Below are 11,442 nucleotides of genomic sequence, written 5' to 3' on the forward strand. Positions count from 1 at the left end.
GCGCTGCAGTCTGGAACCGCAAGACCGCTACGGTCGCAGGTTCGAATCCTGCCTCGGGCATGGATGTTTGTGATGTCCTTAGGTTAGTTAGGTTTAACTAGTTCTAAGTTCTAGGGGACTAATGACCTCAGCAGTTGAGTCCCATAGTGCTCAGAGCCATTTTTTTGTTAACACCTCCTAACGCTTTCCATCTTCTGATTTCATGCCCTTCAAGTGTTTCATCCGTCTCAGAAATCTGCCTTTCTATCGCTTTTAAACTTGCCCCACACAACATTAACACAACAAATTTCTAACCTAAAGAAGGTGTGGATCTCTGCACGTAAAAATGTGGCGTACAGGTGCAGACAGCCAGCCGAAGAAACTTTTTTAAAATATATTCCTAAGCAAATTTCTGTTACGAATCTACGAAACGTCACTCTTTAAGTAACAGTCTAATAAACAAAGCATTTAAAAATGTTTGAATTTTTTCGCTGCTTTGCCCTAAACCTGCTCTTCACAAGTAAAAGTTTAAACAAAAGTCTTTCTGAATAATCGTGGCATAATCTATTACGTTCAGGCCATGATACTATCATTATACGAAGAGTCGAAATGCAAAACGTTCTTATTGCTATTTCTGACGCTTGTCGGGAGAATGAAGAAAACAATGTAGGCTATATCTGTTTGTACATACGAGATTTGCACCCAAGAAACTGAGAAGACATTGTGATACCACATGACAATGCTGCTCATCACATCACAGCAAAAAATAATGAGCGAATTCGTAAATAAATGTTTACTAAGAACATTCTAACTGCCGTTTCAGGAAATCGAATGGTTCTACCTGCCAACAATTTTCTACAAGATTATTCTTGCAGAGATGAAAGCAGGAACTAGCCCCTGTTAAGAACACTATTTATTTATACAAGTGGCACCGTTACCGGTTTCTAACCGGCAGGTTCAACTGCAGATGGTTCAAATGGCTCTAAGCACTTTGGGACTTAACATCTGAGGTCATCAGTCCCCTACACTTAGAACTACTTAAACCTAACTAACCTAAGGACAGCACACACAGCCATGCCCGAGGCAGGATTTGAACCCGCGACCGTAGCAGCAGCGCGGTTCCGGATTGAAGCGCCTAGAACCGCTCTGCCACAGCGGCCAGCCGGTTTATCTTCAGGCGGCTGTTCGCGTTTATATTACATCTGTCATTGCTTACTTTAGTTGTTGCTGTTTTTTTTTCAACATCTAATGTAAACGACAACAAATGTGATAGAAACGCAAACAGCTGTCTGAAGGAGAACTTGTCGGTTGGAAACCGCTAACGGTGCTATTTGTTTGAATAAAGAGCATTATTAACAGTTGCTGGTTGCTGTTTTCGCCTTTGCACGAATCAGCTTCTATTTATCAAACATCCACAGTCTCAAAAAAGTCAAGAGGGAGAAAGTTTTTGTTCCAAGTGCCATTAATACCGACACACTATGTTTTATTTGTGATAATTTAAGTACGGATATACTTATTAACTTTTTAAGTGGTACAACAAAAATCAGTTACTTTTGAGTTTTGGTAATCTAGAGAGGAGCTTGTTACAAACAGTATGCTCCATCAATTAACGCATGTTTGTCAGATTTTTCCCCACAGTTTGGGAGGGACATGCAACAGAGCACCGAGAACACAGTAGCAACGGAAACGCTTTTTTTTCTTAAATGGCCTTCAGAACGTTTTCCATTTGAACTCCTATTATACATAACTTATTTTATATTACTGAATGGTTTTGAATACAAAGATACGGGAATTGTGAGTCCACATTGATGCAAAACACTTTTGTTATTTATTTTGTTTATTCCCCAAACTACTTTCAGCGACAAATATCGCCATCATCAGTGGGTTCTTCAAAACATGCACAAAATAGCATAGTTGTAACACACTATAAAAGGTTATTACATGTGTAATGTTTGTTTTTTAATATTCTTTTCTGTGAATACTTTCATAATATCTTATTTCTTACGCGTTACAACATGGCTTTAAGATTGTTCTCACTGTTAGCAACATATTTCCTGCGCTTTTCTGTTCCCCCTTTTTACCGCGCGACTTGTACGGTCGCAGGTTCGAATCCTGCCTCGGGCATGGATGTGTGTGATGTCCTTAGGTTAGTTAGGTTTAGGTAGTTCTAAGTTCTAGGGGACTGATGACCTTAGAAGTTAAGTCCCATAGTGCTCAGAGCCATTTGAACCATTTTTTGTTCCCCTTTTTCTTGTTATACATCACGCCATATGGAACTGTGTGAGCGGCTGCCACAAACAAATACAAAAACGTGAACTTACGAATGTCAGAGTTACACAACAGGGATTGCGAGAGTGTTGTGGCTACTCACCTTCGTTGCACGGCTTGCAGCTACTTTTATACACAGAAAAACATAACTTTCTCACCCTGTTCGAACTCCAAAACATTATGCCATCCTGTTGTTTGCGTCTGTCGCGAGAAATGTGTCGCATGTTGCGAGAAGGCAAATACTGCGCGGCCCCTCCCGCAGGAGGTTCGAGTCCTCCCTCGGACGTGGATGTGTGTGTTGTTCTTAGCACAGGTTAGTTTAAGTAGTGTTTAAGTCTTGGGACCGATGACGAAGACAGTTTGGTCCCTTAGGAATTCACACACATTTGAACATTTTGAACATTTTCGAGAAGGCTATGAAAGTTGCAGCGGTAGTTCTAACGATTTCTTTTACTTATTCAGATCTCTGGTGTGTGTGCTTTCTGTTCAGTGTCCTGCGTCAGTTCTGTCAGAGCGGTAAAGAGTGTGTTGTTGCAAAGTGTTTTCGTTTTTTACGTTTTTCCTTTCACTGTAGCCTTTTGTATGTAACGATTTTTTTCTGTTCTTAGTTGCCGGGGAAATAGTGACATAGGAAATGAAACAAATCATCAGAAAGAACAAACCATCCATAAGCGCAAATACAAAAACATCTGATGGGAAAACACAGAAAATTAAAACAACATAATGCACTCATTACCAAGGCGGACAAAGGGAGCTTCTACTCTTAATAACAGAGGCAGAATACACAAAATAGAATTGTCGCTCGGTGTAGCCTTATCATGGTCCGTGTGGCTGCCCCCGTCGGAGGTTCGAGCTCTCCCTCGGGCATGGGTGTGTGTTTTGTCCATAGCGTAAGTTAGTTTAACTTAGATTGAGTAGTGTGTAGGCCTAGGGACCGATGACCTCAGCAGTTTGCTCCCATAAGGCCTTCCACATATTTTAAAGTAGAAGAATTTCTGGAGGGGAATAAAATAACCAATCAAACCAGTGATCCAACACAAAGATACCAAAGGAACCTAAAGACTCTCTTAAAAAGCGTCACACACATCCCCGCACAGAACGAGACAAAAAGAATAACAACATAAAGGAATCCTAAAGCTCCTCTCTTAACAAGGCCAATGGTGAGCATCAGAAAAGCCCCATCTTACTTACTAGGGAGACACATGCACACATTCCTACAGAAAACATACACATACAAAAACAACAGAAGCCTCAAAAACGAAGGAGACTTAATAGAGAAAATTAAGAACATCAGCATCCCCCCCCCCCTCCCAACAGCAAAACTGGTGTCTCTTGACATTGTAGTCATGTACACACTCATACCCACAGAAGAAACTGTAAACATTATAGAGCAAACAGCTAAAATTCAAGAAATTCCCTCACATAGAAATAAATGAAATCTCATCCATTCTTAGGCTAATCACAGAACAAAACTACTTCACTTTCAACAACAACTTCTATTTGCAACAAGAGGGGCTACCCATCCGGTCCCCCATCAGTGGAACCTTAGCCATCATTTTCTTGGATCATATAGAGAACACAGTATTCAACAACATTGTACAACGAGAAGGGTACAAAATAATTTACTGGTACCGATATGTGGATGACATAATCTGTCTCGTAGGTGAAACACAAAATAGGATAGAAGATCTACACAGTAAGATCAGCACAGTACACCAACAAATCCATTTCACAGTGGAAACAGAAAAAAAGACAAGAAACTTAATTTCTTGTATCTTACAAGTACAAGAAACAACAACCAACCTGAATTTTCCCTGTACAGAGAACCCACATTCAAAAGGACTGCTATCCATAGCTCATCCAACCACCCGACAGTGCATAAATATGCCAGTTACACACACATGCTCCACAGGATAAACAGAGCACCTCTTAAACCAGGAAACTGCACACAGGAAATAAATATAATCAAACCAATTGCTGCCGAAAACGACTACAAAACAGATACCATGAACAAACTCAAAAGCAAGGTAAAAATGAAAAATAAAAGTAGTGGTCATGCACTCAAGAGCACAACCAAAAGGTCTGAAAACCCAGAGGTAGAAAACACATACAAAACAGCAGACCACACCACAACAGGAAAAAGAAACAGATGGTACACACTAACATACAATAGTAAAGTATCACATACGTAGAACTAGAAACATCTTGAAAAAGCATTCCAGTAACATTCGAAACAAACAACACAGTTCAAAAAAGGCTAAGATCAGACAAAAGAACCTCAGAGAAATTCTGCAGTGCTGGAATATACCAACTCACATGTAACTCCTGTGTGCCTCAATACACAGGACAAACTAGCAGAAATTTCCGAACGAGGTAAACAGAGCACATGAGAGCTCTAAAGAGTGGCAGCACTCATTCCACTTTCGCAGAACGCCCAATGAACAAAAACCATAACCGCACTAATGCCGAAAATGATTCTGAAATACAGCAACAGTTTACACTGAAAACTAACAAAAGAAGAAAATTGTTTCATACAAAAGGCTACAGTGGAAGGGAAAAACGTTATGAACGAAAATTCAACACTTTGCAACAACACTCTCTTTACCGCTGTGAGAGAAATGACGCAGGACACGAAACAGAAAGCACTCGCTCGCAAGACAACCACTCCCCCATCACTCACAGAGATATAAACGAGCAACAGAGGTCGTCAGAACTCATAGCCTTCTGGCAACATGCGATACATTTCTCACGACAAATTCGAACATCAGTATGGCGTAATGTTTTTGATTATGAACTAAGTGCGAAAGTTACGTTTTCCGGTGTATAAAATCAGCTGCAAGCGGTCCAACGAACGTGAGTGCACTAGAAACTAAGTAACAGGCTAGAACACACCGAACCTGTATCCACAATACTAACGCAATACCAAATTTAATAGCACTGACAAGATCACATTTTTGTATTTGCGTACTAACTGCTGCTCACATAGTTGCAAATGATATGACGTATGCCGAGAAAAACGGTAACAGAGAAACACAGAAGATATGGCGCAATCAGAGACAACAGTCTTAAACCTACACTGCAAAAGAAAAAAAATCAATATTTAAAGAGCAAACATTATACACGTAATAATGTTTTACTGTGTTTTATAACTATGCTATTTTTTACATGTTTTAGATTTAAAGAACCAACTCATGATGACGATATTTGTCGCTGAAACTAGTCTGGGGAATAAATAAGTCAATAAATAACAAAAGTGTTATGTATCAAGGCGGACTCACAATTCCCATATCGTTGTTTTTGTATGCAAACACGGACGAAATGGAAGATTTCCAACATAAAGCTAGGGCTTTGAGTACTTGGTAAGACTGTGTTCGCTGGGCTATTACATCAGCAAACTTGAAGTGTTTCTGAAGAAACCGTGATCGTGAAATTGTGAATACTACTGAAATTATGTATTATATCGTTATTTTAAATTTGGGTCTTCGTGAAACATTAAGTAACAATACCTGACGTAGAAAATGGAAGGATGGTGAATACAGAAAGGGCTAAAAGAACAACCGACTTGAAATAAATCGACAGAATCTAATTTACCTAAATAATAAGGATTTTTAACTAACTCACTAATATTGAGGGACATTTCACTGTTCAGCCAACGGCCTTGCCGCTGTGGTAACAACGGTTCCCGTCATATCACCGAAGTTAAGCGCTGTCGGGCTGGGCTAGCACTTGGATGGGTGACCATCTAGTCTGCCGAGTGCTGTTGGCAAGCGGGCTGCACTCAGCCCTTGTGAGGCAATCTGAAGAGCTTCTTGATTGAAAAGTAGCGGCTCCGGTCTCTTAAACTGACATACGGTCGGGAGAGTGGTGTGCTGAACACATGCCACTCCGTCCGCACCTACTGACGCCTCTAGGCGGAGAATGACACGGCGACCGGTCGGTACCATTGGGCCTTCAAGGCCTGTTCCGGCGGAGTTTAGTTCAGATTAGTTTATTTCACTGTTCGGCGTGCCGTAGCGGCCCACTCCAGGCTGCAGCACGTGTGTTCTGCATCGCCCGCTTGAAATGGTTCTTTATTTACGTAACCATTACGGCACTCCAACCCCAGTTCTCGATACTAGTAATAGTAACACACATATTTTTGTGACAATATTCACATTTGGTTTTATTAATGTATAGGTACTCCGATGTATCGATATATGACAATGATATGGTTCTTGTGTATATTCATTTCTGTGAGACTGTCATAATCTTTGACTTACTTGTAACCGTTTTGGCGCGAATGCGCACAGAGCAGTCTTTGTTTCACTTTGCAGGAGTTAAGTTGTTATTTTGCTTTGTAAAAGAACAGCCAAGTCTTGTGTCTGGTTAAAGTGGAAATTAAATATATGAAGATTGATACAAAACTGTTTTCTTGATGATGTGGCAATTAAGAAGAAGTATATGTGAATTTACAAAAAGTTTAATAAAAATGTGGATCGTGAACACCAAGTCAAAAATTATTTCTACCATACCATTGTTCTGATCTGGGATTGTTTGATCATTAAGAATTTTCCGAAAAACGCATTTGTTAGGTCTTCAAATATTGCTAAAATACAGATTTGAACCTTCTAGCAGTCAAAGTGGCATCACCCTAGAATCAACAAGATGAGCCATAACAACTTCGACGAAATCTACATGGGAATCCATTCAAGATAAGTGCTAAAATTAATGACTTTTTTACAGTGACTTCATTATTTCCTTTCTGACGATACCATCCACAGTCAATAACTTTGTTGTTGCGCGAAAAAGCGAACACATGCTGCGTGAGCAACATTATGAATATCATTCCTAACCTACTTTGCAAGTGGTGGTATTGTTGGACGCTGGGCTAAACTGCTGACATAGCAGTCTGTCCCGTATTTATTCTCACCTCAGTTCTTAAAACAAAGTCTACTTTGAACACTTTCTATTGCTGAGGTTCTTACAACTGGATAACATTACAAAGAAGCACATTTCGTAAACACTTTTTTGGGTGATATACAGGGCGTAATGGGTATAAGTGGAGATATTCGTATTGGTGACTGAGGCCGGTATACTGAACAGCATTACATCAGTGTTTATGTCATTTTCAGACTAATAATTATAGCTATTAAATGTCGCATGTTTTATGTTGGTTAGTACCTCCAAGTCCATTTGGCAAGAGTACATCTACATCTGCACCTACATACATACTCCGCAATCCACCATACGATGCGTGGCGGAGGGTACCTCGTACCACAACTAGCATCTTCTCTCCCTGTTCCACTCCCAAACAGAACGACGGGAAAATGACTGCCTATATGCCTCTGTACGAGCCCTAATCTCTCTTATCTTCTCTTTGTGGTCTTTCCGCGAAATATAAGTTGGCGACAGAAAATTGTACTACATTCAGCCTCAGATGCTGGTTCTCTAAATTTCCTCTGTAGCGACTCACGAAAAGAACGCCTCCTTTCCTCCAGAGACTCCCACCCGAGTTCCTGAAGCATTTCCGTAACACTCGCGTGATGATCATACCTACCAGCAACAAATCTAGCAGCCCGCCTCTGAATTGCTTCTATGTCCTCCCTCAATCCGATCTGATAGGGATCCAAAATGCTCGATCAGTACTCAAGAATAGGTCGTATTAGTGTTTTATAAGCGGTCTCCTTTACAGTTGAACCACATCTTCCCAAAATTCTACCAATGAACCGAAGACGACTATCCGCCTTCCCCATAACTGCCATTACATGTTTGTCCCACTTCATATCGCTGAGCAATGCTACTCCCAATTATTTAATCGACGTGACTGTGTCAAGCGCTACACTACTAATGGAGTATTCTTTTTCCTATTCATCTGCATTAATTTACATTTATCTATACACCAATCACAAATCCTGTCCAAGTCATCTGATATCCTCCTACAGTCACTCAACGACGACACCTCCCCGTACACCACAGCATCATCAGCAAACAGCCGCACATAGCTATCTACCCTATCCAAAAGATAATTTATGTAGATAGAAAACAACAGTGGACCTACCACACTTCCCTGGGGCACTCCAGATGATACCCTCACCTCCGATAAACACTCACCATCGAGGACAACGTACTGGGTTTTATTACTGAGTAAGGCTTCGAACCAGTCACATACTTGGGAACCAATCCCATATGCTCGTTAGGAGTCTGCAGTGGGGCACCCAGTCAAACGCTTTCCGGAAGTCAAGGAATATGGCATCCGTCTGATACTCTTCATCCATGGTCATTAACGCTTATTTTCCCCTGGGCACCAGGTGAGGTGTTCATTTTGGACGCGTGACCGCAAAACGGGTAGTCTATACTGACAGGTGTAGTCCACTAGGTGGTGTAATAACACCAGTCGTAAAGTCTGTGACGAATTCGTGAGAAGAGTATCCCACGCAGAGAAAAAAGAAGCAACACACCGATGTGTATACGCATTAAGGTACAAAATATAAAAATACCTGCACTTATACCCCTTGTAACATGTATTTCGAAACGAGACACAACACACAGTTCCACATGACACTGGTCACACCAGTAATTTGATACCTTTCGATTCCTGTTCTCGCTGCACACGATGCCTCTACTTACAGGTCAGTGTTGTTTTACTAGCGATTCAACGATACCTGCAAAATGCTCTTCTAATTTGGTGGACGAGTGTGTCACCGTTAACAACAGATACGTCCGGTTGAGCAGCGACGTATTTAGAATGAGATTTTCACTCTGCAGCGGAGCGTGCGCTGATATGAAACTTCCTGGCAGATTAAAACTGTGTGCCCGACCGAGACTCGAACTCGGGACCTTTGCCTTTCGCGGGCAAGTGCTCTACCATCAGAGCTACCGAAGCACGACTCAGGTCCGGTACTCACAGCTTTACTTCTGCCAGTACCTCGTCTCCTACCTTCCAAACTTTACAGAAGCTCTCCTGCGAACCTTGCAGGACTGGCAGAAGTAAAACTGTGAGTACCGGGCGTGAGTCGTGCTTCGGTAGCTCAGATGGTAGAGCACTTGCCCGCGAAAGGCAAAGGTCCCGAGTTCGAGTCTCGGTCGGGCACACAGTTTTAATCTGCCAGGAAGTTTCAGCGACGTATTTGATAGTGATCCCTCGATCACCTCGAATGAGAGTGTCCACACTTTCTAAAGCTGCAGGAATCACAGCTGAGCTCGGCCAGCCGGCACGTGGGAGCTCGGACAGGTCTTCATAACCTTGTGATGATGGCAGACGCCTCGCCCAACGACTCACTGTGCTTTTGTTCACTGCCAGGTTTGCGTAGACATTCTGCAAGGAACTATCTGCGATGCCAAAACGAACTCAATGACATCTCTCTGCTTGGAATTTTGAAGGCCACGTATAGGGCCGCCAGATTTCAGAACTTCATGGAACCATAGGAGCTGAAGCGGGAATAATTGTTCTCAAACAACAAATTCCGCATTTTTTGAACTGAAATTGGCCGAGAAAAGGAAATGTGTTTAATTTCTGATTGAACTCTCCTGATACGTACTCTCTATCACGGACTGTACGGTGGGTTACAGGGTGCAGAGCCAGATGCAGAGGAAGGAAAAAAGCGAGGAATGAGGGAGATAGTGGCGGAGGTGGAGAGCACCGGCCGCAGTGTTTGCCTTGGCTTGTTTGGTGGTGGCGACCTGAGTGTTCATTGGCCGCTACGCCCCTTGATAGGCATTACCATAATTAACAGATTGGTATGCCCCGCGCCAGCTGATGGATGGCCCATTGTGCTGCGAATCTCTCTGGCTCTCCCTGCCTCTCCGTCAGCCTGCCCACGCGGCCACCGAGGAGAAACCTCGCCGCTTCTTCCCCGGTCCCGCAAACTCGCGGCTGCAGCGGCGGGTGAAAGGAGCGGAAAATTGAAGAAACAGCAGTCAGGTAGCCTAATGTCCCGTAATGACAGCCCCGGGCGAGGCGCGCCGCGGCGACCGGTTCTGCGCGTCGCGGGACGAGCTCTGCCCGGCGATCGCCGGTCTGTGTTCTGCCTGCCAATGAGCGCCGTCTAGACGAGTCGCCTACACTGTAGCAGGCCAGGCAAGCCGTGTTTGCGCAGCTGTCGCTACGCTGTGGCGAATTCATCCGGCGTCAGTTGCCGCCACTTTACATCGCTAATGTGCGGCCCAACTCCCAGTTCTCGCCTGTGTGAAATACATACTGTCATTACCGCGGCAGATGCCGACACTTCAGCTGGGAAACTTGCTGCCACATTTAAAACTGAAGGGCGGACCGAGGGTCGAACCAAGACCAATCTGTTCAGCAGGCAGCGTTAATCCACGCAATTTTTTTACTGAAAGATTTGGAGGTGAGAGATGCTCCTGTATGAATATTAAAAACTCAGGTGGAAAGCTGAAGGTTGAAGCGATATGCAGGGTGAGACGCGTCAAGGTGTAACACCCATTTTTTCGTGATTGGTTATAGATCACGAAAACGTGTTTTCGGCTAATGACGGCACTCAGAACGGCAAGTAAGTTGTTGCATGCTGTAAAGTATCAGAATAGGTTACCCCACGCCACCAACTGAAGAAACCGACACATAAGACGCGGAAACAACAGTGTTCGTAGCTGTTGCTAATATCATTGATAGTCCATTCCCTTCCCTTTCCTTTCTCCTTCCTGTACCTTCAAATGGTTCAAATGGCTCTGAGCAGTATGGGACTTACCGTCTGAGGTCACCGGTCCCCTACAACTTACAACTACTTAAACCTAACTAACCTGTGGACATCACACATATCCATGCCCGAGCCAGGATTCGAACCTGCGACCGTAGCGGTCGCGCGGTTCCAGACTCTAGCGTCTACAACCACTCGACCACAACGGCCGGCTCCTCTACCTTCAGTTAACAAAATACAGGGTGTCCCACTCAAACCTCCCTTATTTTAAAGACCCAGGAGAAGAAAACTGTGGTGTCACCGCCAGACACCACACTTGCTAGGTGGTAGCCCTTAAATCGGCCGCGGTCCGTTAGTATACGTCGGACCCGCGTGTCGCCACTATCAGTGATTGCAGACCGAGTGCCGCCACACGGCAGGTCTAGTCTAGAGAGACTTCCTAGCACTCGCTCCAGTTGTGCAGCCGACTTTGCTAGCGATGGTTCACTGACTACATACGCTCTCATTTGCAGAGACGACAGTTTAGTATAGCTTTCAGCTACGTCATTTGCTACGACTTAAAAAG

At 43.4% G+C, this 11,442-nt stretch overlaps 1 pseudogene; it reads left to right on the plus strand.

Annotated features, from left to right (window-relative positions):
• Positions 1-5,895: 5,895 nt before the first annotated feature.
• On the plus strand, positions 5,896-6,013 carry LOC124551587 (annotated as a pseudogene).
• Positions 6,014-11,442: the final 5,429 nt, after the last annotated feature.

The sequence above is a fragment of the Schistocerca americana genome, chromosome 9 (assembly GCF_021461395.2).
Source record: "Schistocerca americana isolate TAMUIC-IGC-003095 chromosome 9, iqSchAmer2.1, whole genome shotgun sequence".
NCBI lineage: Eukaryota > Metazoa > Arthropoda > Insecta > Orthoptera > Acrididae > Schistocerca > Schistocerca americana.